This window comes from Myotis nattereri (genome assembly GCF_964212035.1).
Source record: "Myotis nattereri genome assembly, chromosome: 16".
NCBI classification, from domain to species: Eukaryota; Metazoa; Chordata; class Mammalia; order Chiroptera; family Vespertilionidae; genus Myotis; species Myotis nattereri.
Genome location: NC_138091.1, coordinates 26,181,740 through 26,208,009, shown reverse-complemented (window position 1 = coordinate 26,208,009; position 26,270 = coordinate 26,181,740).

Sequence of the window (26,270 nt, the reverse complement as noted above, 5' to 3'; positions counted from 1 at the left end):
CATTGGGAGCCAGGTTTCCTGCTGTTAGAGAAGTGAGCTGCAAAAAGGGGGAAAGCGAGCACGAACCTGAGGTGCTGACCTCATTGATATACGTGTATTTGCACACACATCAAAACCATGCATTTAAGTACATAGATGGAAATATGTGTAGCTGTGGGCGTGTGTACATTATATATGTACATGCATTTCTTAGTTTCTAGAGGGGCTAGGGCAGCCGTGGGCAAACTACGGCCCGCGGGCCGGATCCGGCCCGTTTGAAATGAATAAAACTAAAAAAAAAAAAAAGACCGTACCCTTTTATGTAATGATGTTTACTCTGAATTTTATTAGTTCACACAAACACTCCATCCATGCTTTTGTTCCGGCCCTCGGGTCCAGTTTAAGAACCCATTGTGGCCCTCGAGTCAAAAAGTTTGCCCACCCCTGGGCTAGGGGCAATACAATTCTAGTCATGAGGAACACGCCAAGCTCCCAGATCTCGGTTTCTAAGCACCGTTCTCCACTAAAGTGAACCAGGGCTTCTCGGAGGAGTGGCTGCTTCCAGAGAGGGAGCAGGAAAAGGACAAGATGAGTCTGGAGCATCTTGTGCCAGAAAGCAAGGAAGTGCTCAAGGAATGATGAAGACATGGACAGGCACAGGGCTCAGCTAGAAGGGACTCTCATTTCTCAAACCTGGGCAAGCTGAGCATCAACATGTAAATAACTGGGTAAAAGGCATTGAGTAAAATAGGATTCCATGAGTCCATATAGACATAATTAAGTGAATGAATACATTAATAGGAGAGATGGGAAAGCTCTTTCTTGCAAGAGGTTGCCAATTAATAACTGTAGAAGGAATGATGGACATATAAGAAAAATCAACATTAGTCAACCATCCTGGTAATGGTTGACTCAGGCTGGAGTTGCCAATGGTGCTAAGACTACTGGCAGGTGAATGTTTGAAGAGGAGGATATTGGTAAAGTACTGGAATGTATCTCCAGAAAATATTTTTCAACTACAAAGGGAAAGATAGTGACTTTCTGGGAGAAAAACCTGGCAGACTTCGAGTAGAGCAGGTGATCAAAATTAACCTAACTAGGCATGGGCAGGTTGACCTCATGGGCCTCCTGATGCGAATGAACCCCAATTTCTGCTAAGAGTGCATGGCCTGTCTCCTCGTAAGGAAACAGCCTCACGTTGAGGGTTACTCTACACAATGAAAGGCCTTTACTCTTAAATAAAAACATGGCTGTTGAGGAAAGACATGAAAGATGGGGGGGGGGGGGCGAAGTGGGGAATGTTGCAGTTTGAAAGAGCCTGGAGAGACATGACAGCTAAATGCAAGATGTCACCCGGCTAGTGTGGCTCAGTGGTTGAGTGCTGACCTATGAACCAGGAGGTCTCGGTTTGATTTCCGGTCAGGGCACATGCCCAGGTTGCAGACTTGATACCCAGTAGGGGTTGTGTAGGAGGCAGTCAATCAATGATTTTCTCTCCATCTCCCTTCTTTTCTGAAATTAATAAAAATATATTACAAAAATAAATGCAAGGTGTATTTCTAGATTGGATCCTGGACCAGAAAGGAAAAAGAGACATTGTTGGGGCAGTTGATGAAATTTGAATGGGGTGTGGATTGGATGGTGATGCTGTGCCGATGTTGGCTTCCTGATCCTGGAAGGTAATGTTGGAGAGGGACCTGTGTTTAGGAAGTATACTCCGGTGTATTCAGGGGTAATGGGATATCATATCTGCAGCTTGCTCTCCAATGGTTCGGGAAAAGACTAATGATTATATGTACCACATGTTTGTAAAAAAAAGGAGTGACACATGCATGCAGTGAAGCACATATGGAAAAGTGTTAACAGCTGGGAAACCCTGATAGTATTTTTCTTATAACTTTTCTATAAACCTGAAATTATTTCAGAATTATGCTTTTAAAAGATTAAAAAAACCCCACTCATAGCCTGACTAATCCACAGGGAACTATATAATTTTTTAGAGCATTTCTTCCCAGTTTTCTTTTCTCTGAATTTTCATGTAGTTAAATTGTGTTCTATGTACAACTATATATCCCACTGTATCACTTAACATGGTAGCATAAACATTTCCCCGGGTGTTGTTATAAACATTGTTTTTAATGGCCACATCATGCTCCACGGAGAGGTTGTATCTAAACTTACCATCCTAACTATTGTTGGACAGCACTCAGGTTTTTCCTTTTAAGAAACTTATAAGTCACATTGCAACGAATATCTTTGATAATAAAGACTTTTATGTTTGTTTGTCTTAGGGTAGATTTCTAGAAATGGAATTATGGAAGGATCTGAATATTTTAAAACTATGGGCGCATACCACCACATTGCCTTGCAAAGCAGTTTGGTAATAAAATAAATCCCAGCAGCAGTGAGAGAGCGCTAGTCTGGGCACACCCTCACCAGCATTTTATTTTTTTAATAATATATTTTTATTGATTTCAGAGAGGAAGGGAGAGGGAGGGAGGGAGGGAGGGAGGGAGAGAGAGAGAGAGAGAGAGAGAGAGAGAGAGAGAGAGAGAAACATCAATGATGAGAGAGAATCACTGTTCGGCTGCCTCCTGCACGATCCACACTGGTCATCAAGCCTACAGCCTGGGCATGTGCCCTGACCAGGAATCGAACCGTGACCTCCTGGTTTATAGGTTGATGCTCAACCACTGAGCCACGCTGGCTGGGCTCACCAGTGTTTTAAAACTCCTCTTTTGCTAGGTGAAGAGTGATGACTTATTGTTTATTGTGTATTCCTGTGATTTCTAGAGAGTTAGAAAATGTTACTAGTGGTTTGTTAAACTAGTGGTGGTTGATGTCCCCACGTTTTTCTTGGCTCATCTAGACTAGATGCTTCCCCAAGGACAGAGGCCAGGGGCCTTCTGTGTCTAGTGGAGAGCCCTCCTCCTGGGACCGCCAGCCCCTGGTGCCCATGTCTGGCTCTTTCTGGAATCATGTGCCTCCACAGTTGCTCATGTGCCTGCCTGACTTCTCCTTAAGGGGCTGTTTGGGAGCTGTGGCTGCCTGGGCCTGGGCCATTTCCCAATTAGTCCTGGTTTGTCCCAGCCTCCTTGGCTGTGAGCAACTCTCACCCACTTTCATTTTACTAGACATCTTCCCTCCTTTATCATTAAAAAAAATTCTTTTTATTGATTTCATAGAGGAAGGGAGAGGGAGAGAGATATAGACCCATCAGTGATGAGAGAGAATCATTGATTGGCTGCCTCCTGCGTGCCCTACACTGGGGATCGAGCCCACAACCCCAGCATGTGCCCTGACTGGAGGGAATTGAACCATGACCTCCTGGTTTATAGGTCAATGCTCAAACACTGAGCCATGCTGGCTGGGCCCTCTTTTATCATAAAAAAAAAAAATGGAATTATTGATTTCCCCTATCCCCGATTATAAAAGCAATTTATAATCACTACAAAAAATATTCAGATATTACAGAAAAGTATAAAAAAATATTCTCCATAGTCATATAATCCAACTATCTGGTAGTATTTGGAATATTTTCTTCCACATTTTTCTCTGTACATAGGTATACATTTTTACATGAATGGGTTCACTTCTAAATATTTTGATTTAAAAAAACTTAAAAATTTTTAAAAGTTGGCAGTAGATCTCAGATTTACATATGCAGTTTCTTTCAGTACATTTTGGGGTAACAAACATTAACATGGGCAAACATCAACCTCATTTCACTTCCGTGTTAAAAACAAATTTCTATTTGTAATGCACGACATCCCTGAACCACTGTAGAAACGTGTGTGTGTTTAAGAAAACATTGCTTAACAAAAGACACATTCTGAAAAAGGTAAGAAAGCTGTGGGGAAAACTTTAGTTCCCATCTATCTAGTCCTTAAAACCTTAGAGGATCTGCCCAACCGGTGTGGCTCAGTTGTTGAGCATCGACCTATGAACCAGGAGGTCATAGTTCAATTTCCACTCAGGGCACATGCCCAGGGTTGTGAGCTCGATCCCCAGTAGGGGGCATACAGGAGGCAGCCGATGAATGATGTTCCTCCCTCATGGATGTTTCTCTCTCTATCCCTCTCCCTTCCTCTCTCTAAAAATTAACAAAAACTTATTTTAAAAATAAACCACAACACCAACCTTTGAGGATCTGCCTCCAGCCACCACTAGGCCATGCTGTTGCCAATCCATTCACCTAAGCATCGGCACATGGCTCGAATTATCCTTTCCATTGTACATTTATTAATTTTACTGTAACGGTAAGCTTCGATTCGTTTTAAATGGCATCATGCTACGTCATTACTGACATAGGCTTTCCAGTTTGCTTGGGAGGAGGAATTAGAAGTGGAAAGAACAGCACCCCCAAATGACAGATGGGCCCGCAGGTCACCCCATGCCTCTTAACATCAGCTCGTGACAGGGAACTGCAGCCACGAGGCAGCGGCTGCGGAAGGACAGCTAGGGACTGTTCCTCCCAGGACAGGCTGAAATCTGTGCCTCAGTAAGTGGGTGATTATTTGAAGCACTGCACATCGTAACCGGGAAGAATGTTTTCTCGGAGCTTGAAGTAGAATTACAGTCAGGCAGATGGAAAGGAAAGTGGAGCCGCCCCATCCACCTAGGAAGGCATCCTAATGGCCGGCCCCAAGGCAGCGACTTCCGACCGGGAGACTGCGAGTCCTCTCCGTCAATAACTCGGAGTGCCGACTTGAAAAGGCATTGAGGGGGATAACAGTGCTGTGTGTTCAGGCTTTTGTTTTTGCAGTTTTGCTGGATCTTCAAAATGTAAGAAGCGGCATCCAAATTAATATGATCACAAATACAATATTTTTTAAACACATATGGAAGCTTGGGGTTTTAGAGAAATTCAGGTAATAATTTTAACAAACTCTCATGAGAACTGCAGAATGGGGGAAAAAAACCCGTAAATAAATAAATAAAACAGCTTGAGAAAGTAAATATGTAGTATTTATGAAAAAGAATGTCAACATATTATATCTTGAAATAGGATATAGTGGGTATTTTTATCAAAAGTTACAGATCGATGAATGCTAGTGAAATGCAAATTGATTCCATGAAACATTGACAGAAGGTTTTTTGTTTTGGTCTCAACCCTTGTGTGAAGATAATAACCCTTTCCCAACTATACTCCAATGAAGCATTCCGCTACCCCCGGGGGCTGGTTTGCTTGTGGTAACTGGTACCAGGGAGAGCAGCTGTGTGAAGGATGGGCAGGCAAATTTTGTGGTTAAATGTCAGAAGACCTGCTCAAGTACATTTGAGAAAGCCCTGCTTCATTGGGTTTTCTGTCTCCTGCCTTCTCCAGTGTTCGTTGACTATTGTCTTCCTAGGGGTGTCAGCACGTAGCCCTGAGTGCAAGGGTGCGGAGTGACAGCTCTACCACTTGGCTAAGAGTGTGACTTAGGCAAAGGCACCTAATATTTTGGGGCTCCAGTTTCTTCACAAATAAATAAATAAATAAATCTTTCCTCTTGGTTTATTGAATTCTCATTTTTTTAAAAAAATCCTCACCGAAGGAGTGAGGATATTTTTCCCTTCGATTTAAGGGAGAGTGGAAGGGAGGGGAATTGAACCCAAGACCCCCTGGTGTGTAGGCCAACGCTCTAATGGCTGAGCAGCTGGCCAGGGCCTACTCCCCCTGCTTTTTTTTTTTTTTTTAAATTGCTAATGACATTTCTAAATATATATTCAGTGTCTGTCTTTCCCCACTAAGCTGTGAACTCCATGAAGGGAGAAATCCTAACTTCAGGCTTCCATTGCATGACATTTACAGGCTCCTACTATGTGCCGTGCATTGCTCTCCATGCTCTACTTGGTCTCCATGCGTGACAGCAGTTACAAAGGGTTTCTCTTGACTGTCCTTTCCCTAATGTGCTTTGTTTCGTAGCCTCCAGCAATCTGCCTTCTGACTCCTTGCATTCACTCTGTTCCACCACAGCTCTGTGCGAATGCGCTGAGTCTTTTGCACACGTGTGGGCTGAGCCCGGGCTGTCCTTTGCCGCGGGGCCTTCTCTACAGACCTGCTCAGTGTGGTCGCCTCCAGTCTGACTGTCACTGTCCAGGGTCCCTGCAGGGACTGGGGCTCAGCCTGTGCTCAGCCATCCAGGTGGGGCCAAGGGGACCACTGGGCTAATTCTGTATGTGTGGGTTTGGGCCCGGAAAAAGGTATTCTTCTGTCCGCTAGTAGTGAAAAGTAACAGAAGCCAACATTGCTGGGTGCCAAGCCTTGTGCTGAGTGCTTCCATGCGTGCTTCATTTACCCCTGTGAAGGTGCTCTTCTCACCCCCACCTTTTAGACAGGGAAACTGGGTCTCCGAGTGGTTGGCTTCCCCAGTGTTATGCCTGAATAAGTGGCAAAGCTGGGACTGGAGCCCAGGGCTCTCTGCTGAGCTGGGTGGCCTCTTCTTCTCCCTGCGGATGACCAACAGCACCGTTTGGGGTGTGTGCCCCTGCGCCATCCCCACCCCCACACGGGCCTCCCTCACCGCCACCTCTGTCATATGCAATTTGTTATCATACTGAAATAGTATCACATATGCTGTTTTGTAGTCTTCTTTTCTCACTAACTCGCTTTAAGAAGGGGCAAGGAAACAAAAGAAAAAGAAGGTGCAGGAAGAGCAAAATAGATGGTCTCCGTCCTGACCCCATCTCAACCCCCTCCCGACCGCATCCCGGCAGAGCCTCCCAGGCCTCTGTGCCCCAGCGTAGCTTGGAACACGAGTCACAATGGAAAATTCTAGAGAGCAGCTTCCTTGGAATGGGCTTCGTGGTGACTCTGCAGGCCACAGGCTGGGCTGTGTGTGTGACCCCAGGTTTTGCTCCTGGAGCCCTTGGGGTGGCACTGGGGACCCCCGTATGATTAAGGTTCCAGTGGTGGCCTGAGTGACCAGCCCTCCCCAGGGATTGTAACCAGAGGCTCCTTCTCCTCCGTGTCTTCATTTCCACAGGAAGGGAGTCCTGCCGTGGGCCTCATGGCTTTTTTGTTTTCTTTTCCACGGAGTTTATTTTCCTCCAATTATCACAGGAATGAACATCATTACAGAAAACGAGCAGAGCAGAGGAGAAAAGCCCTCCGCGCCCGGGGCCCACAGCGGCGGCCAGCATTGTGTTTGATGGCCACTTCTAGTCCACAGGGAGGCCGTCCCATAGCTTAGTAACCATTTCCCTATTGTTGCCGCGAGATCGATGAGTTCCATCCTTAGCTCTTTCTGTGCACGGGGATTTTAAAGACGATTGGGATGGTTTACTTTGATATATTCTTAGAAGTGGAATTCTTAGAAGCTGCTTCTTATAAGTGGAATTATTGGGTCAAGGATTTTGAAACCTTTGACTGAATGGAAGCAGAGTCCCCAACAGGTGAGTCAATGAGATGGTGACCCCAGGTCCTGTGACTATAGTCTGTGGATGTAGTAAGTTTCTCATCACTGAACGTGTTCAAGCACAGGTTATGGGACTGACGGTGCTCAGTGGGGACACAACCATCCCCTTATTGGCCATTTTGGAGGGGTTGGGGGTTAGTTTGGGTTGCTGCCATGATTTGGGGGTGAACTGCTTCCATTTAGAGGGCAAGTCTACAATGGGGGGTAGTTTCTACAATAAGAAGCTTTCTTCTTCCCAACGTTCCAATGTCCTGCAAGAAATTCATGTATGAAAACACACACCCTGCTTATCATTTTCTGAGCCTAGAACCTAATGCTGTTTTATGTAGAAACGCAATGTTTTGTTTTTGCAGTTTTATTTTTTTTATGGAATTTATTGGGGTGGCATTGGGTTAATAAAATTATATAGGTTTCAGGTGTACAGTTCTATAATACACCATCAGTATATTGTATTGTGTGTTCACCACCTAAGTCAAGTCTCCTTCCATCATCATTATCCACCTTTTACCCGCTCTTACCTCCTCCAACACTCTTCCCTCTGGTAATACACAAGCTTAATTTCTTCGAAGTGCAACAACTGGGCAAAACAAGAAACACTATACTTGGGTTGCAGATTTAACAGGAATGGGCCATTATTTTGGAAAATCACAGCCTGAATGGTGATGATGCTTATGGTTTTTGAGTCACCAGCACATCTGCATCTGCTTGTATTTGTAGCTGTTGATGCATGGTCTCTCTCTCTCTCTCTCTCTCTCTCTCTCTCTCTCTCTCTCACACACACACACACACACACACATACACACACACAGGTAGATTTAGTTTGCTTGTATTTTGAATGTCAAATATTAAGTTGAATCACGTAAAACGCCTATTTTCATCCATCAAAAATAGTTCCTATCAGCAGTTTCATTTAATTCTACTTAATATGGAAAAATGTCTCACTTCCAAACTTATTCCCACTTAATCTGTGCAAGCCTCGCACAACCACAGGCCTGAGCATTCACAGGTAGAAGTACTTTTTATTACATTTCTTTTATTTTTTCATTTAAGTTACAGGTGGAACATTATATTCTTTTGAATTTACATGTAAACGGGCCATCTTATCAGCAAGTTTCATGTAAGAAGGGTAAAGCGGGCACTAAACATGTCTGTGAAAAGGATGGTTGGGTCTGCTAGGGCTGAGAAATACCAGGTTCACTGTTGGCCTTCTTAAGGCAGGACCCACATCGTCCTAGTCTATATAAGTGCGCCAAGAACTTTGATACTGGAGTTACCCTGCCATCTTACAATTGGCAAGTCCGTGTCCCCACTGAGTTCATTAGGGGTGTGTAAAAACGGGAGGAAACCCACATTGTGAGCGAGCATCCACCGGCCGTGTACTCAGATGGAAGAGACACCATTTTCTCTAATCCTCACAGCAGCTCTATTAGGAATCCGAGGCTTAGCAGGTTAGGACATTTGGTGAAGGTCACACAGTAAATACCCAGCAGAGAAGACCTTTCAACTATGATGGGAAAACAAGGCAGAGTGGCCAGAGCAAATACCAGATGCCCAGGGAAGTTTGAATTTCAGATAAACAGTACATCTTTTTTTTTATTGCTTAAAGTAATACAAAGGGTATTACATATGTGCCCATTTTTTTCCCCCCGCCCTAGACAGTCCCCTAGCCTCCCCTATCCCCCAGTGTCTTATGTCCATTGGTTATGCTTATATGCATGCATACAAGTCCTTTGGTTGATCTCTTACCCCCCTACCTCCTGTCTCCCAACCCTCCCCGACCTTCCTGCTGCAGTTTAGTACATCTTTTTAAAAAATATATATATTTTATTGACTTTTTTTACAGAGAGGAAGGGAGAGGGATAGAGAGTTAGAAACATCGATGAGAGAAACATGGATCAGCTGCCTCCTGCACACTCCCTACTGGGGATGTGCCCGCAACCAAGGTACATGCCCTTGACCGGAATCAAACCCGGGACCCTTCAGTCCGCAGGCTGACGCTCTATCCACTGAGCCAAACCGGTTTCGGCTAAACAATACATCTTAACGCCGCGGTATAAGTGTGCCCCATATATGGCATGGGATGTACTTACACTCCAATGTGATTTGTTGTTTATCTAAGTTTCAAAATTAACTGGTTGCCCTGTGTCATTATTATTAAATCCGGAAACCTTACTCCAACGTCTGTGCTCTTTACCTCCCCCTGTTCTCCTATTTCTCCTGCTTTTCTTACTCAGAACGTTGATCCATAGATCAGAATTCTAAAATTTTTGGAGTCACCAGCAGAAGCAGCAAGAAGTAAGAGTGAGCCTTGTTGGGGGCTGGGAGGCCCTGGTCCCTGGCCCTGACCGGCGGGGGGGGGGGGGGGGGGGGGGAGAGAAAGCTCCCCTGGCCACAGCTTTCTCATCTGTGAATTGGAGAGTTGAACTAAAAGCATCTGAAAGGTCAGAGAATATTAACTGGGTTCTGACCAGGCGCCTGGCACGGTCCTGGGCTCTTGGGTTCTATCGAGGGACAAAACTGACCAAGCTCCTCTTCCTCCGAGAGCGGACGTTCTAATGGGGAACAGACAGTAAATGAACTGTAAGGTGCAGCTCCCATGCGCTCAGCAGCTCCTGTGTCCCTGTTGTGTCTCTCCTACCTGGTGTCTAGGGCTCGGCATGGTGCTGGGACACAGGTTGGCAGGGGTGGGGCCAGGTTCTGTGGGGCTGAGGACTCTCTAAGAAAAGGACTTAACATGATGAGGCCCTTCCTTGGATCTTAGGAGCCTGTGCCGGACGGGGCAGTGGAACAAGCTTCAGTAGCTCCCCTGGAAATATGGCTCTGAGCTTAGTCGGTGGTTGTTGAATGAACAAATAACCTTGTAAGGTAGTTTCTCCATTTACAACTGAGGCTGTGGATGTTCAGAGAGGAGAAGGGACTTACCCAAGTTTATACAACCAGAGCTGCTGGTGTTGTGGCTCAGTGGGGAGGGAATGTGACCGTGGAAAGCCCCTACGCTTTGGGTCGAGAAAGGCCCGGGTTTAAATTTTGCCCTTGCATTTACTTGCTGAGTGACTTAGGCCAAGTGTCTCGAGCTCTCTGTGTCCTCATTGGTAAAATGGAGAAAGTAATACAGCTCCTGTTGGGTGCTGGAGCGGATCAGTGATGCTCATTTGGACAAGGATCTCTCCTTGCTCCCAGTCCTCCGCCCCAGAGGGTCCGTGAGTGCCCAGGGCTGCTTCAGGACCTGGGAACCCCCACCAAGGACAGATGGGGTGGGATGGGCACAGGCGGCCAAAAAGAGGCACATTTTTGGAATGACTCTGCTTTAGTCTCCTTTCTGGAGGATGTGGCTTGATGGCCCCCAAACCCTCTGGTTTGAGGGAGAGGGGAGGCACGGGAAAGGCAGGAGGTCCTGCCAATCTCAGATATTTAGAGAAAGACCCAGGACAAATACCATGAACAGCTTCTTTGAATCTCACACAGAGGGAACTGGAGGGAGAAAGGAGGGGGGACTACATTTGTGAGCCCCCTATCTCATACATCTCATGAGAATACTTATGAAAAATATTATACATACAAAAATAATAGTTATAAGAATATTATACATATAAAAGAGCTTTATGTGTGAGCCAGGTCCTGTGCTCAGCATGTTGTCTGTGTTAACTCCTTTCATCCTTACAATAACTCAATGAGGTAAGAACCATCACCATTTATTTGTAGATGAGGAGAACTGAGTCACAGAGAGGTTAAGGAATTTATTCAAGTTCCCACACTTCATAAAAGATGGGCAAACAGGATTTATAAGGCCCCTCATAAAGTCGGTGCGAGGCTTGGGTAAGGCCAAGTCTAGATCCCACAGTATCAGAGTCTGAATAAAACCCCGGGAGGGCCACCTGACTCTAAAGCCCATGCATTTCCTATTCCACGAAGCTGCCCCCCAGGGCAGGGGTGCAACCGTGTCCCTCCGCTCCTGTGGGAAGTCTGGGAGCTGTTTCCTGAGATGCTCACAGTTAAGTTCTAGTCTCACCTTGACCCTGGTCCTGGCTACCTTCACCCGAGCTTGTTGTAGCCCCCAACTCAGTAGACATTGGGGCAGAAGGTCAGTGTTTGGATTCTGAGGATGAGAAACAGATGGGGCGTGGCTGCTGAGGTGCCACAGCCTTCAGCTTCCTGTCTGTCTGTCGGGGCGGTGTCCCCTCTGCCGCCATCTCCGCTGTCCAGCCTGGAGGAGGTGCTTGGTGATGCTAGTGAGCATGTGATGGGGGGACCAGGCCTTGCCCAGGCCTGCGGGCTCTGAGGGTGTTTGAGTGGCTGGTGCCCTGGAGGCTGCCGAACTGGGGAGGAGTCCCCATCTGTCACCATCTGGCTTGGCGGCACTGCACAAGGACTCTCTGAACCTCAGTTTGAAAACTGAGTTCCGACTTGAAAGGGTCGTTTTGAGGATTAAATGGAACGACGTGTGCAGAGCCTCACACAGGGTTTAGCATCTCACAGGTGCTCAGTGTAATTCCCTTCTCTTCCCAGGACCAAAGGGCTCTCCTTCCTTTCCCTTCTGTCGCCCCCCTCCCCCCGCTTTCTTCTTTTTAAAAAATTGTGGTGAAATAGCCACAACATAAAACTGATCATTTAAATAATTTTTAAAAATTTAGGTCAGTGGCATTAAGTATATGAGGTACACCCATCTCTACCCATTCACAGAACGTTTCCATCATCTGAAATGGAAAATGTACCTTTTAACAATAACTCCCCTCAGCCCTTGGTAACCACGGTTCTACTTTCTTTCTCAGTGAATTTGTGGTTTTTAAGGACTCCATGTAAGTGGAATTATATAGGGTGTCCCAAAATTCACGCAAGATTTGACTTTTGCGTGAGCATTAACAACAACAACAACAAAAAATAAAAGCCTAATTTTACTTGGTTTATTGAATCAGATTCTAATATCTGTTGCTCTTTGATTTCAATCCCTTCGATTTGATAAGCATTACCAAGTACCAATTATGGCCCGGGAGCAGGGACAATGAAGATCAATGAAGACCACGGCTTTGCGTATGTGCCAGCACAGCCATGGAGGCCATTTACCTGAGGTGCTATTCCATACATAACCCTGTACTATATACTTTATGAATCAATAAAAAATTTACAATTTTTAATTATAGACCTATGTTTTCTATCAAAATTACTGCTTGCGTGAATTTTGGGACATCCTATACAATATTTATCCTTTAGTATCTGGCTTATTTCACTTAGCATGTCTTCCAAGCTTATCCATGTTGTAGCATGTGTCAGAGTTTCCTCCCTTGTAAAGGCCGAATAACATCCTATTGCATATATGTTCCACATTTTGTTTACCCATTTGTCCACTGAGGGACACTCGGGCTGCTCTCACTTTTTGGCTATTGTGAATAATGCTGCAGTGGACATGGGTATACAAGTATCAATTCTAGTCCCTGCTTTCAATTCTTTTGGATATACACACAGGAGTGGAATTGCTGGATCAAGTGGTAACTCTGTTTAATGCCTCTCCCTTCTTACACACACTCACACACACAGACACACACACACACACGCACACACACATCCCGCTCTGTGCCTGCCCAGCTCTTAGCATTGACCTTCATGCTAGGAAGTCCCCTTAGAGAGTGTTATTTCTTCTTGACCTGGTTTGTCTTTGCTAGGTGGCAACTTGGGAAGCTAGCAGCCTAGACCTGCCTCCCTCTCTCCAGGCCCCTCCTGGGCCAGCGCGGGTCAGCTTCTCCATGACCTGGAGCCCATCTTTCTGGGACAGGGAAGCCGGTGGCTGTGAGAGCAGCTCTGCTCCGTGGGCACAGGGGGCTCCTCCCTGAAGGTGAGAAGCAGGACTTTCTATATGACTGAGGGTGCTTATTGCCTGTGACTTGGGGAGGCTGGAGAGAGCTGTGTGTCTCTGAGCAGAGCTGCTCAAACTGACGGCTTGATCCCTCAGCAGCCGCCTCCTCTACCACCAGTTAGACTCCATGGTGATTCTTCCATAAGACAGCCCGCAGTCTGGGAAGAAACTTGGCCTTGGGAGTCAGATACCTCACTTTGAATCCCTGCTCTGCCTCTTCCTGGTGCCATCTCTTAGTAAACTATTCAACCTCCCTGAGCCTCAGCTTCCACACCCACCAAGAGGGAATGACAGCAGTCCCCGCCTCAGTGGGTTGTGCACATACAGGACCATGACGCACGTGCACTGCTTAGCCCTACTGATGGGTCAAGGCTACCCTCCTTGGTGTCAGCTCAGGAAGCTGGCAGGGACGATGCATCCAAAGACCACTGGCCAAATCTTGTTCACAGCCCTGTCTCTCTGCCCTTCGCGTCCTGTTTCTGATCTTTCAAGCTCTGAAGTGGCTCATCTGGGAGTAAAATCTCTTCTGGGAGATTGGCAAAGGCATCGCCTTGGGAACACACTCCGAATTGCAGCACGAACTCGCAGACTGGACCCAAGTGCAACAGCTACTGTGCGATGGCTTGTCAGGCCTCTCTCGGCCTCTGGAAGGCCCTACTGCTGCCCTTCAGGGGTCTTCTAGGCCCGATACTCCAGTCTGACGTGTGTGCATGTGCGTGTGGGTGTGTGCAGGGGCAGTGGCTTGCCCATATATTTGTCCCTCCTTTTAAGCCTCCCTTTCATCTGTGAGACACAAATCTTTTACAAAGCATTTTTTTAAAAAAAGAATAGTTTACTGATTTTTAGAGAGCGAAGAAGAAGAGGGGGGCGGGAGAGAGAGAGAAACATTCATGTGAGAGCAAAACATCCACTGGCTGCCTCCTGCATGGCCCCCTATGGGGGATCCAGACCACAGCTGGGGCATGTGCCCTTGACTGGGAATTGAACCAGCAATCCCCCTGTGCTCGGGGTGACTGAGCCACACCGGCCAGGGCTCAGAAAGCATTTTCAGTGTAGCAAATATTACTGAAAAATATTAGAAGTGGGGGGAGGGGGCTGGAGGGGGGTTACCGGAGACTCGCTAGTGCTTCTGTAACTTGAGCGTGCCGGAGAATCACCTGCGGATTCTTTAAAATGCAAACGCTGACTCAGTAGGTCCGGGTGGGGCCTAGACTCCACCTTGCTGACCAGCTCCCAGGGGCCAGTGCTGCCGGTCCGGGGGCCACACGGGGCTCCTCGGAGTTCTGTGGCCCTCAGCTTTCTACGGGCTGCGGGTTCCGCCTTGGGCCCAGTCTCACGCTAACCCCTGGCTCCTCTTCCCGAATTTCATTCCCTCCTCTCACCCTTCCCCTCACTGTTACGCGGCCTGATTCAGGTTTCTGTAGCAACTACCCCCCAAAGCCTTGCTGCTGGCCCTCAGCTGTGTTTCCAAACTCAATTACTTTCTGAGAAAGAAGGCATTTAAATTGAATAAGAGAAATATTCAGCCATTACAGGAAACGTGGAAATTACTGAAAAGTATATGGGAGCATACAAAAATTCACCCAGAATCCTATAGCCCAAATCAAACTATTGATGAGGTTTTGAGTCATTTTCCTCAGTTCTCTCTCTCTTTTTTTTCTTGTATATCTATAGATTTAAAAAAAAATTAATTAAAATAACACAAATCAAACAAACAGGGGCATTGCTATAGCCTGCTTTCCTGTGTTATTGCTGGTGCTTGGAAAGCATAAAAATGACTAAATATCCCATCGGTACTAATAATGGCTAATGTTTATTGAGTCCCTGGGGCACATGCATGTTCCTCATCTCAGTTAAGTAATCATTTGTTTAATCGGTCTTCTATATAAAAATGCCATGATGAATGTCTTTGTACACACATTTTTATCTATCTGTTCGATTTATTTCTTCAGACCAGGAGCTGGCAAACTTTTTGTAAGGGCCGGGTAGTAGATGTTTTATGTCTAGTGGACCATACAGTCTCTGTCCCAACTACTCTTCAGTTGTAGAGCAAAAGCAGCCACAGCTAGGCAAACAAATGAGTTTGAATGCATTCCAATAAATTCCTATTTACAAAAACAGGTGGCTGGTTGGATTTGGTCTATGGGCCATAGTATGCTGACCCTGCTTTAGACTAGAAGCAGTCAAGGATCGGCAAATTTTTTCAATGAAAGGCGGAGAGAAAATCTATTTAGTTGTGTTCAATACAATCTCTGTTGCGGTTTCTTTTCCCCTTCCCTCCCCGCTCAACCTCCCCACTACCTTCTCTTCCTCCTCCCTCTGCCCCCTTCCTCAGTTTTTCTTCTTTTCTCTCCCCTCCTCCTTCTTTGTCTTCCAACCTTTTAAGAATGCAAAACCCACCCTTAGCTTGTAGACCATACAAAAACAGGCCTTTGTGGACCCCTGGACTGGATGAAGAGAGGTTGAATTCCTGGTTCAGACAGTATGAACGTTTAAGTCTCTTGATGAGAGTGGCCTGATTGCTTTCCAAATGGTGACCCTTCCAATGTACAAACCCCCCACCCCCACCCTAACCTGAACTCTCTCCCCCCACCCCCTACTCCCTAGCCCTGCAGAACACGCCTGTCCTCTTCTACCTTCACTGCAGGAGACGTTTCTTTTACTCAATCTTTGCTAATACAATAGATGAGAATATCTCATTTTTAATTCACATTGTTTTGATTGCTAATAGATTGAGCATTTCTTCCCCTTAATTATCCGTTTGTATTTCCCATTCTGTAAAGTGTGGTTTTTTAAATTGTCTTTTTGGGAGGGATCTTATTGTTTTTCTTTTGGACTCTGCATGACTTTTTGACAAAGAAAGGATTTTAAGGGTTGTCATCTTTGTTGCAATGATTTTCCCCAGAGTTTTCTGTTGCCTTTTAATTGTATTTATGATTATGTTGATGGATAGAAGTGCTTAATTTTTATTTATCTTTTCCTTTGTGAGCTCCCTTTCCTCCTTGCAACTTTCCCTTTTGGTTTTGGAAATATCAGCTCCTCTTCTTTGCTCTCAGCCTCCCGATACCCCATCAGTGACAGTTCCGGGATGCTGTGGAGCAGCGGTTCTCAACCTGTGGGTCGTGACCCCTGAAAATACATCCTGCATATCAGATATTTACATGACGATTCATAACAGTAGCAACATTACAGTTATGAAGTAGCAACGAAAATAATTTTATGGTTGGGGGTCACCACAACATGAGGACCTGTATTAAAGGGTCGCGGCATTAGGAAGGGTGAGAACCACTGCCGGGAGAACTGTGTAGATTCTAAATGCTTTCAGCTGAACTGCACAGAACATCTGATAAACAGTGGTTCTCAGACTTTAGCACACATCAGAGTCACATGGGGGGCGTGGTAGAACTCAGATAGCAGGGCCCCACCGATAGCACTCTAGGTTCTGTAGGTCTGGGGTGGTGCTGACACCGTTGGCCAAGGGCGCACACACTTTGAGAACCACTGGCTTAAACAAGCGAGACATAAATTACCTTATGGAACAAAAAGTCCAGAAGAGGGTGGCACCAGGCTTAGTTTAACAGCTCAGTGGTATCAGGCTCTATGCCAGTGGCTCTCAACCTTCCTAATGCCGCGACCCTTCAATACAGTTCCTCATGTTGTGGTGACCCCCAACCATAAGATTATTTTCGTTGCTACTTCATAACTGTAATGTTGCTACTGTTATGAATCGTCATGTAAATATCTGATATGCAGGATGTATTTTCATTGTTACCAATTGAACATAATTAAAGCATAGTGATTAATCACAAAAACAATATGTAATTATATATGTGTTTTCCGATGGTCTGAGGCGACCCCTGTGAAAGGGTCATGCGACCCCCAAAGGGGTCGCGACCCACAGGTTGAGAACTGCTGTTCTATGCCATGTCTTGACTTTCTGTTGGCCTTTTCCTCAGGATTGCGAGAGGGCGGCCATAGCTCCAGGCAGTTCCCACTTACACCAGCATTCCAAGCAGGAAGAAAAGGGAAGATGGAAAAAAGCTTTCCTCTTAAGGGCTGGGCACATTGCCTCTTTGACCAAAGCTTGTAAGCCAACATCCAGTAAGAAGAGAGGGTGGATTTGGGGCAGGAGATAGTCTCTGGTTTGGGAGCTTTCCTGCACTGAGTGGAGAAGTGAACAGTTCAGGCCCTTGTCCCTCAGCCGCAGGCCAGGGACGGTGCTCCGTCAGGATGCCTTTGAGGACCCAGACTCAGGTCAGCGTGGCCTGAGGCTGGTTCTGCTCTCGGCTTCACTGAAGTCATTGGACTTCTGCCTCGTTTCTGATACAAAGGCTGGACTGGGCCCCTGTTCTGATATTTGGATGATTTCTTGCCTAAATTCCTTGCTAAATAATTGGCCTACATCTCTCTAAGGCGGGGGGAGAGGAGGGGAACCTTTGCTTGCTTCTGCCAGTTCTCCTAGTCAGAAGTCCCTGGGGCACATGCAAATTCCAGTCTGGTGCTGTGGTGCCTACTACCTGTTGACAGGCATGCCCAGTGCCACCTGCCTGGATTCGCAGAGACGTCCCTCAGCCCGGCTGTCTAAGGCTCAGATCAGCGGACCCAAGCTCCGGAGGCTTGCTTAGATGGGCTAGCTGCTGTGTTTTACCTGTTGATCCAACTGTCTCTTATCATCTATAGAGAATCATTGCTGGGCTGCCTCCTGCACGTCCCCTACTGGGGATCAACTGGAAACCTGGGCATGTGCCCTGACCGGGAATCAAACCATGACCTCCTGGTTCATAGGTCGATGCCCAACCACTGAGCTACCCCAGCTGGGCTGTTTCCTACTATTTTCAGAGGACCAGGGGTGGCTCAACCAGCACCATCTGAAGTGGGAATTGAGAGCAGGAAGTTTCTACCTCAGGCAATAGGGAATAAATACCAAAGGCTTACACGGGTGGGTGGGGGGCTAAGGCAGTGTCTGTAAGAAAGTGCCCAGGTCACAGAGGAGGGGAGAATATGGCAACCCTAATCCAGAGGGGTCAAAGGTGGCTTATCTGCTAGGACCCAAACTGGTTTAAATAAGAACACGAATCGGGATGTCCCGGGGTAAGGCTGTCTTCAAGCATGGCTCGTTGCATCGGTTGAGTTGTTACTGCTTCCATCTAGTCGTCCCCCCTGACAGTTCTGTTTGCTCTGGGTTCACGTCTTTCTCCAGCTGGCTCCAGCCTCATGGTCACAGGATGGCTGCCTGCAGCTCTGGGGGTGACATCCTTCCCACTTTCTTGCCAGAGGAGAAAGAGAAAATTCACTTCCCTGATAGCACGGACAAATATCCCAGGCCTGGGCTTTGTTAGCCCTGAATGGCCTGATTTTGTCACTGTAGATAGCCGAAATATTAATAAAAGAAAAGAAGCAAAGGAAGCCAGACATTCTTGAGCCTCATGGGCTGGGGAGCATGAGCCTGTTTGCTTGCCCCACCAAGGATGACCCGCCCTCCCTTCCCCTCTGGTACTGGGCTGTCGGGAAGGGGGAGGGAGCAGGGGGAGGTAAGGACAGGTGCAATAGAAGTCAAAATGGCCCGGGCCTGTCAGTCTGACGTGGGGAGAAGATCATTGGCTGGGGGCTGGACCCAATGCAAGCTTGGGAAGTTGATTGGTTATTTTGAAAAACTCCTGGTTAAAACCCCAGGGGAACAAAGAGCGTGTGCACGCTCTCGTCTCTCTCTCTCCCTCTCTCTCTCCCTCCCTCCCTCCCTCTCCCTCTCCCTCTCTCCGTCTCTCTTATCCTACTGTCCAGTAACGCACTTGCACTCACGCTCATTTGTGGAGCACCGGACCATGCGGGTCTAGCAGCTACCCTGGCCCATGCGGACTGCGCTGGGTTCACAGGACTAAGCTTTAATATGAGCAGAAGCTCTGGACACCGGTCTTGGCCTTGACCTTGCTGAAGACAAGCTTGGACTTTTTCCATGGCTGGCTGGATGGAGATGGGACAATGAGAACCCAGGGGGGGAACTCTTTTGATTTTGTATCACGAATAATCCAAGTCATACCACAGCCTCCTGTGTGTGAATCCTTGAAATGATCTCGTGGAAGAGCCTAATTCCGACCAGCAGCCATTTGGCTCATTGTCCTTCCCTGAGACCAACCACCAGAGTCAGGGTAGTGTGAGGCCCTGATTGGTTGAGGGTTGGATCACAGGACTCAACCCTAGAATTTGCGGTAGAGTTGATTCCATCCAAACCACATGGCTGAGAACGGGCTAGAGTGCTCTCGAAGGGCACTTCGGGCCACTCCTGGTGGGAGAACTAGGGAGTGGATGTGGGAAGGCAACCTACAGAGGTTCACTCTGATCATTGGAGGTTGAACTTGGAGGCCACCGCTGAAGATTTACGGTGATGCCAGGATCTTAAAATTGGTAGAAAACATGCAAGAATCAAGGGATGGAGAAGAAGGGGGTGTTTGACCTTCGGGGATGTGATGTGTGACTGGGTCAGGCTGGCTTCAAGGGTCAGGAACAGGACCACCTGGCTGTGGTCCTCTCCTGTGTCTGCTCCAGGTTCAGGTCTGCTAGCTCCGAATCTCAGCACCTCCCAGCTGCCATCCTGCTGTGGTTAACTCTTCCAGGCCTGCGATGGGGTCGACATCTTCCTACTCAACGGACACAGGATTCAGTCAACCAGTGTGCTTATTCTTCTGGCAATAAAAATGCTGTTTAGGACCTTCATTGCCAGGCAGGACAATGCCTCCTTCAAAACTCCTTTGGGCTTACTGCCCTTCTTATTCTCTCTAACTCAAATATAATTTGTCAGCCCATGTGATATATTTCAGCTTGAGTTTAGTCCCAGAAAGAGTTTGTGGCCACAGTTACATGTGAATGCTTCATGTCATCAGAAGACAACACGAATATAAACCCGGTATTTTTTCCACATGGGGCCCAGCAGAGTACCCAGGGTATAAATCGGCATTCCTCAGGTGCCCGCCTCTATCGCAGCGGTTCTCAGCCTTTGGGGGTCGAACGACCCTTTCACAGGGGTCGTCTAAGACCATCGAAAAACACATATATAATTACATATTGTTTTTGTGATTAATCACTATGCTTTAATTATGTTCAATTTGTAACAATGAAATTGGGGGTCACCACAACATGAGGAACTGTATTAAAGGGTCGTGGCATTAGGAAGGTTGAGAACCACTGCTCTATCGGCTCTCGGCTACCTTTATGGTCTTCCTCCCTTTTTTTGTCTCTAATTATCCCAGTCACCATGATGTTTAGTCTTGGGAGCCTGCTAAATCCTCTTGGAATCAATCAGAGGAAATTCAAGGGAAGTAAATAAATAACATGTGATTTGTTTTCCCTTATGTATTGGTTTTCTCAGCGTGGAAGAGAAAAATGTGTAATTCAGACATAAACTTTGCCTGATTAAGATCAAATGAGGTTCTCTTATTTGTTCTTTTTTCCCTTTGCTCCTCTTCCGTCCTCTTCCCTCCTCCCCCTCTCCCCTCTCTCCCCCTTCCATTGTGAAAGAGCGTTTCATCCTTTTTCTGAAGGAATAAGATGAATGTTGGGAGCTCAGAAGTGGCTGGTGGAACATGCCTGCTTCTCCCCTTCCTCTGGGGTGGAAATTCATTTAAAACTTGCAGTTTCCAAAGTGGCTGCCAAAGCCACAGCATTGGGGGGAGGAGGGGCCCTCAGAGCCTCCAAGGACAGGCCAGAGCCAGGCATGGGGGTGGGGAGTGGGCATGCTACGCAGAACCTCTCCCTTGAAAATATCCTCAAGGCGTAACTGGGAGTGTCCATCTGATAGGAGTCCAGGCCCCCAGACTGCAGCCTTGACAGGGTCTTAGCTCTCATCTTGTCACTTTCTCTATTCAAATCCACAGAAATTTCCTATTTCCTTCTTCATTAAACTCAACCTCCTCCTCCCGATTTGCAAAACTCCATTGTCTTGGTGCATCCTACCAAGAATACCTTCATCACGATCACCACCCAACCCAACTCTTAGCTTTAGTTTTCCTTTTACCCTCCCCAAACACACAGTTTATTTCATTGGATTTGAGCAGAAGGTCTGAACTTGGGTTCTCAGTCGGCTTCTTACTGCTCTGTGTCCTTGGGCAAAGCCCTATAACCATTCTGAACCTCAGGCTCTCTTTAGGCAGATGGAACTGGTGGGTGCTGACTGAGTTCTGGAACCTCTGTATCCGTTTGCATCCATGCTACCTCTTTGGTACCCTAATGTTCTTCGGGAACATCCCTGCTCCCCTTTTGGGTCTCTGGGTGGAGTTAGTTCTGCTCCCTGCTTCAGAAGTTCAACCTGTAATCTAGTCTGAAGCTACACAATACATCCCAAGCCTCCATGCTCCTTGATGGCTTTCTGGATGGGCAGGGGACCTATGCTGGTCCGATCAGAGTGAAACTCAGGACTTCTGCGGGGAATGCTGGGACTCAGACACTTGCTCTTTTCAGCTGACTCTGAATCTGGAAGGATGTGAGTGCAGCAGTCTGAGCTTGAGGATCAGGCCTGAAACTGAGGTAGTGGAGCTGAGCTGGGGAGGAAGAAACTTGGTCCCGGTTAGTGGTGGAGGACCATTTTCCCTACCTGGAATGACCACCGGTTGGCTTCCTTCTCCCTTCTCTTTGTGCAAATCCTTCTCGACTTTTCCTCCTTGTCTCTCTTTCGATTGAAAAAAAAAAATTGTGGTAAAATACATATAACATAAAACTTACCATCATAGCCATTTTAATGTATGCAGTTCAGTCGTGTTAAATGCATTTACATTGTGGTGCAGCCAACCTCCAGGACTCTTTCATTTTGCAAATCTGCAACTCCATCCTCATCAAACAACTCCCCATTTCCTCGGCCCCCGAGCTCCTGGCATCCACCATTCTACTTCCTGTCTCTAGGAGTTTGGCTACTCCAGTATGTACCACCTCCTACAAGTGGAATCATACAGTATGTCCTTTTGCATCTGGCTTATTTCATTTAGCGTAATGTCTTTAAGGTTCATCCATGTTGTAATGTGTCAGGATTCCTTTTCTTTTTGAGGCTGACTAATATCCCATTGTGTGTAGACACCACATTTTCTTTTATCTTTTCATCCATAAGTGGACCTTTGGGTTGTTTCCACCTTTGAGCTATTGTGGATAGTGATGCTACTACGAATATAGCCCTTCAAGACCCTGCTTTGAATGCTTTCGATACCCACCTAGAAGTGGAATTGTTGAATTATATTTTTAATTTTTTGAAGAACTGTCAGGTTTTCCATACACCGCCTCTACCAATACGTAAGGGTTCCAATGTCTCCACTCCTTATCAATACCCTTCCTGACCTTTTCAGTAGCATAAAGTCACCTCCTCTGGGACACTCGCCAGCCCTCATTGGCACCCGCCACCCAGAATACCAGAGATGCCACACAACTCCAACCCTGGCTGCACAGGGGCCTCTGTGGTCTAGTAGGTCTTTTCGAGTAGGTCTTTGATGTTAGGCCTCTGTGAACCTCTGGTAGCTAGTGTGGGGCTAGAATCATTTCCTGTTTTATGTCTGAATGGGACTGTTTTTGTTGTTGTCTTTTTGCAGAGATTTTTGTTTCTGAAGCATCTAACAGTGTCTGTCACACAGAAGGCAGGTAGAGCTGTAAAAACAAAATGGGCTTTAGGTTACTATCCAGAGGTTATGGCCCTGTGTATACTGTGACCTTGGGCAAGTTACCTAAGTTCTCTCAGCTTCTGTTTCTTCAGCTATCCCATGAGGCCGCATTACTTCCCACGCAGGCCCATGTACCAAGCGTAATCGCTGGTACAGAGGTGTAGGGAGGTGGGTGTTCCCTCCCCTGCTTTCCCAATGCTGGTGGAGGCAGTTGTCACACATGTGAGAAACAGAGATCATTGAGAGACTGATACATTGGGTTTTGGATTATTTATTTTATTTTTTAAAATACATTTTTATTGACTTCAGAGAGGAAGGGAGAGGGATAGAGAGCTAGAAACATCAATGATGAGAGAGAATCATTGATCAGCTTACCTCCTGCATGCTCCACATTGGGGATCAAGCCTGAAACCCAGGCATGTGTCCCTGACTGGAATTGAACCTGGGGCCCTTCAGTTCATAGGCCGATGCTCTATCCACTGAGCCAACCTGGCCAGGGCAAGGTTTTGGGATATTTAGACAATCCCCAAGTTTGTTTCGGTCAGTGGTACTGACCCAGAATCCTCCCCCCAAAGGGGACCCAAACTGCTAGTAAGGACTAAATAATTCAGCTGAGTTTTATCTTGACAATGTAATTGATGGGCCCAAATCCAACTCAAGTCCCACTGCAAACGTTGCCTCCCCTAGGAAGCCTTCCTTAACCCCACAGCCCGTGGACACATCTCCAGGCTAGCTTGTTTGGCTTAGTTCCCTGATGGGGAGTGACAGCTACCACACTCTTGTGTGTTGAAGTCAGCACACAGTAGATTCTCTTTTTAAAAAATATTATTTTATTGATTTCAGAGAGGAAGGGAGAGGGAGAGAGAGATAGAAACATTAATGAGGACAAAGAATCATTGATGGGCTGCCTTCTGCATTCCCCACACTGGGGATTGAGCCTGAAACCCAGACATGTGCCCTGACTGGGAAATGAACTGTGACCTCCTGGTTCATAGGTCGACCCTCAATCACTGAGCCATGCCAGCTGAGTCCCAGTAAATTCATATTAAATATTTTTTGAATGAATGACTGAATGAATAAGTTTTGATCCAATACGGGGAAGCTAAAGAAACAGCCTGGAAGACTGTAGCAGGAGAAAGACACAGAAGGGAGCCTCGAGAGTCCAGAGCAGACTCCTGGATAATCAAAGGGCACCCTGATTTCTCCTTCAAATCCTGGCTCCTGAGGTTATATAGCAAAACAAGTGAGCACTTGGGTTTGAATTGAGATCTGGGTTCAATTCTTGACCACCACCCACTAACAGAATGACTTTAAGCAACTTAACCTCATCACACCATCCGCGTGCAGTGAGCCCTCGTTATGGCTTTGCTCTGAGGCACAGGCCTCTTGTCCAGGCTGCCTGCCAGTCACACATCTGAGAAACATGCAGGCCAGTGGAAACACGCATCCTCCCGTCTGCCTGCTCCTCACACAGGGGATTAACATCGGTCTCATCCTCTCGGTTTGGATTGCTGAATATTTGGTCAAGGATTCAGCTCTCCCTTTTTATGAGGTTCTAAGGAAACCAGAATTATACCCTGCTTTGTTTTACGGGTCAGAATTTGTAATCTTTTAGCATTTGGCTCATTTTCCTTACCGGCTTAGAAAGCAACGTTGAAGAGACTCTGTTTCTTAGCCTACTCCGCTTTTTCTCTGGGGAGTGTGGAGGGGGTGACACATGTCTTGTCCCACTTCAGCTTGCTGAGTGCCCTAGGCCACGCCTCCTGACTTCTCTGGCCTCCCTGCCCTCAAGTAGAATGAGGAGGCTGGTCATCAAGGCCTGTGTACTCCTTGAGGGAAGGCGATGATTTAAAATTCCCATATTTCAGCCCTGGCCAGGGTGGCTCAGTTGTCTGAGTGTTGTCCTGTGTACCAAAAGGTTGCAGGTTTGATTCCCTGTTGGGCTGATCAATATTTCTATCTCCCTCTCCCTTCCTCTCTCTCTCTCTCTGAAATATAAATAAATAAATAAATAAATAAATAAATAAATAAATAAAACATTAAAAAATAATAAAAATAAAACTCCCCTATTTCAAATGAAGGCTCAGAGAGGGGCAGGGACTCGCCAAAGGGCACACAGCTCATTAATGGGCACACCATCCCAGGGAGTCTGTTTCTGGGAGCCCCCTCTACTTCCCTAAAAACCCCATTCTCTCTGAGAAGGACTATGGGGCCGTCAACCAATCCTGTATCCTCTTCCAGCCCTCCTCCGTCCTGGGTGGAGTTCAGGAGCCTTCAGGATGAGGTTTGTGTCTTCAGGGCCGTTAGAAAAGAAGAAAGAAAATCCAGAAATGGGGAAATCGGGCTGTGTTGACGCTATTCTCGCTTCATTGTCAGATGAACCAAAAAGAAACATGTTTTATTTAAGCCCAAACGCTGTGAAGACCAGCAGGCCTGAGGACATTTCCCCCCGTTTCTGGCCACTGCCTGTAGAGTGACCACCCACCCTCCTTGGCCCGGGCGGGACTGAAGGTCAGTCCCAGGCAGACCAGACGAACTGGTCCATCGAATGGCTGGTTAATGAGCGAAGAGAGAGGCTTTCTAACACAGGGGGCCTCGGCTGGCTTGAGTCCCAGCCCTGCCACTTATGTCATGAAGCTTTGAGAGGCCCTCCAAGCCTCAGCGTCCCCATCTGGCAGTTGGGCTGAAATGAGGTAATTCATTTAAAAGGCCTACGTCGGTGATGACTGGCACGGAGTAACTGCCCAGTGCACGCTGTCTCTTCCTTCTGGGAGAAAACAAAAACAACCCCGCCCCAAAACAAACAAAATAGTATCTCAGTTTTCATCTTTTCTTCTCGGTTATCAGTTTTTTCAGCTTTACTGAGGCATAATTGACAAAATTGTAAGATATTTAAAGTGTACATCTTGGTGACTTGAAATACATTATAAAAGCATTTCCACCATTAATTAATACACCTATCACCTCTCATATTTTTCTTTTTTTTGGGTGTGAGAAATATTTTTTCTTCTTAAAATTCCAAGCATGTGGAACACGAGGTGCAAGTGGTGTATCTGAGGAAGGGCTTTATAAAATCAGGCAGGGTTTTCCTCTGGGACGCGTATGTTTGAGTAAATTACGGCATCTTCTTGAATTCTTGGGCAGAGCAACCATATTGCCACTTCTTTCTCCCTTGAAACTTTCAGGAAAGTCTCACGCACCGGTTCTGCGGTGTGGGAGGGAGAGGTGGAGTCCAAGCCTTAGTGGCTGAGCTGCCACAGGGAGAAGAGAAGGGTCCTTGCCATGTGACCTGGTTTAAAATCCCAGCTCTGCCATGTTCTGGCGGCCACAGTCGTCGTCACCTGTAACAGGTGAATGACCATCTGTACTTGGCAAGGGTTTCAGGAGGCCTAGGTGAGAGTCGAGGCTGGA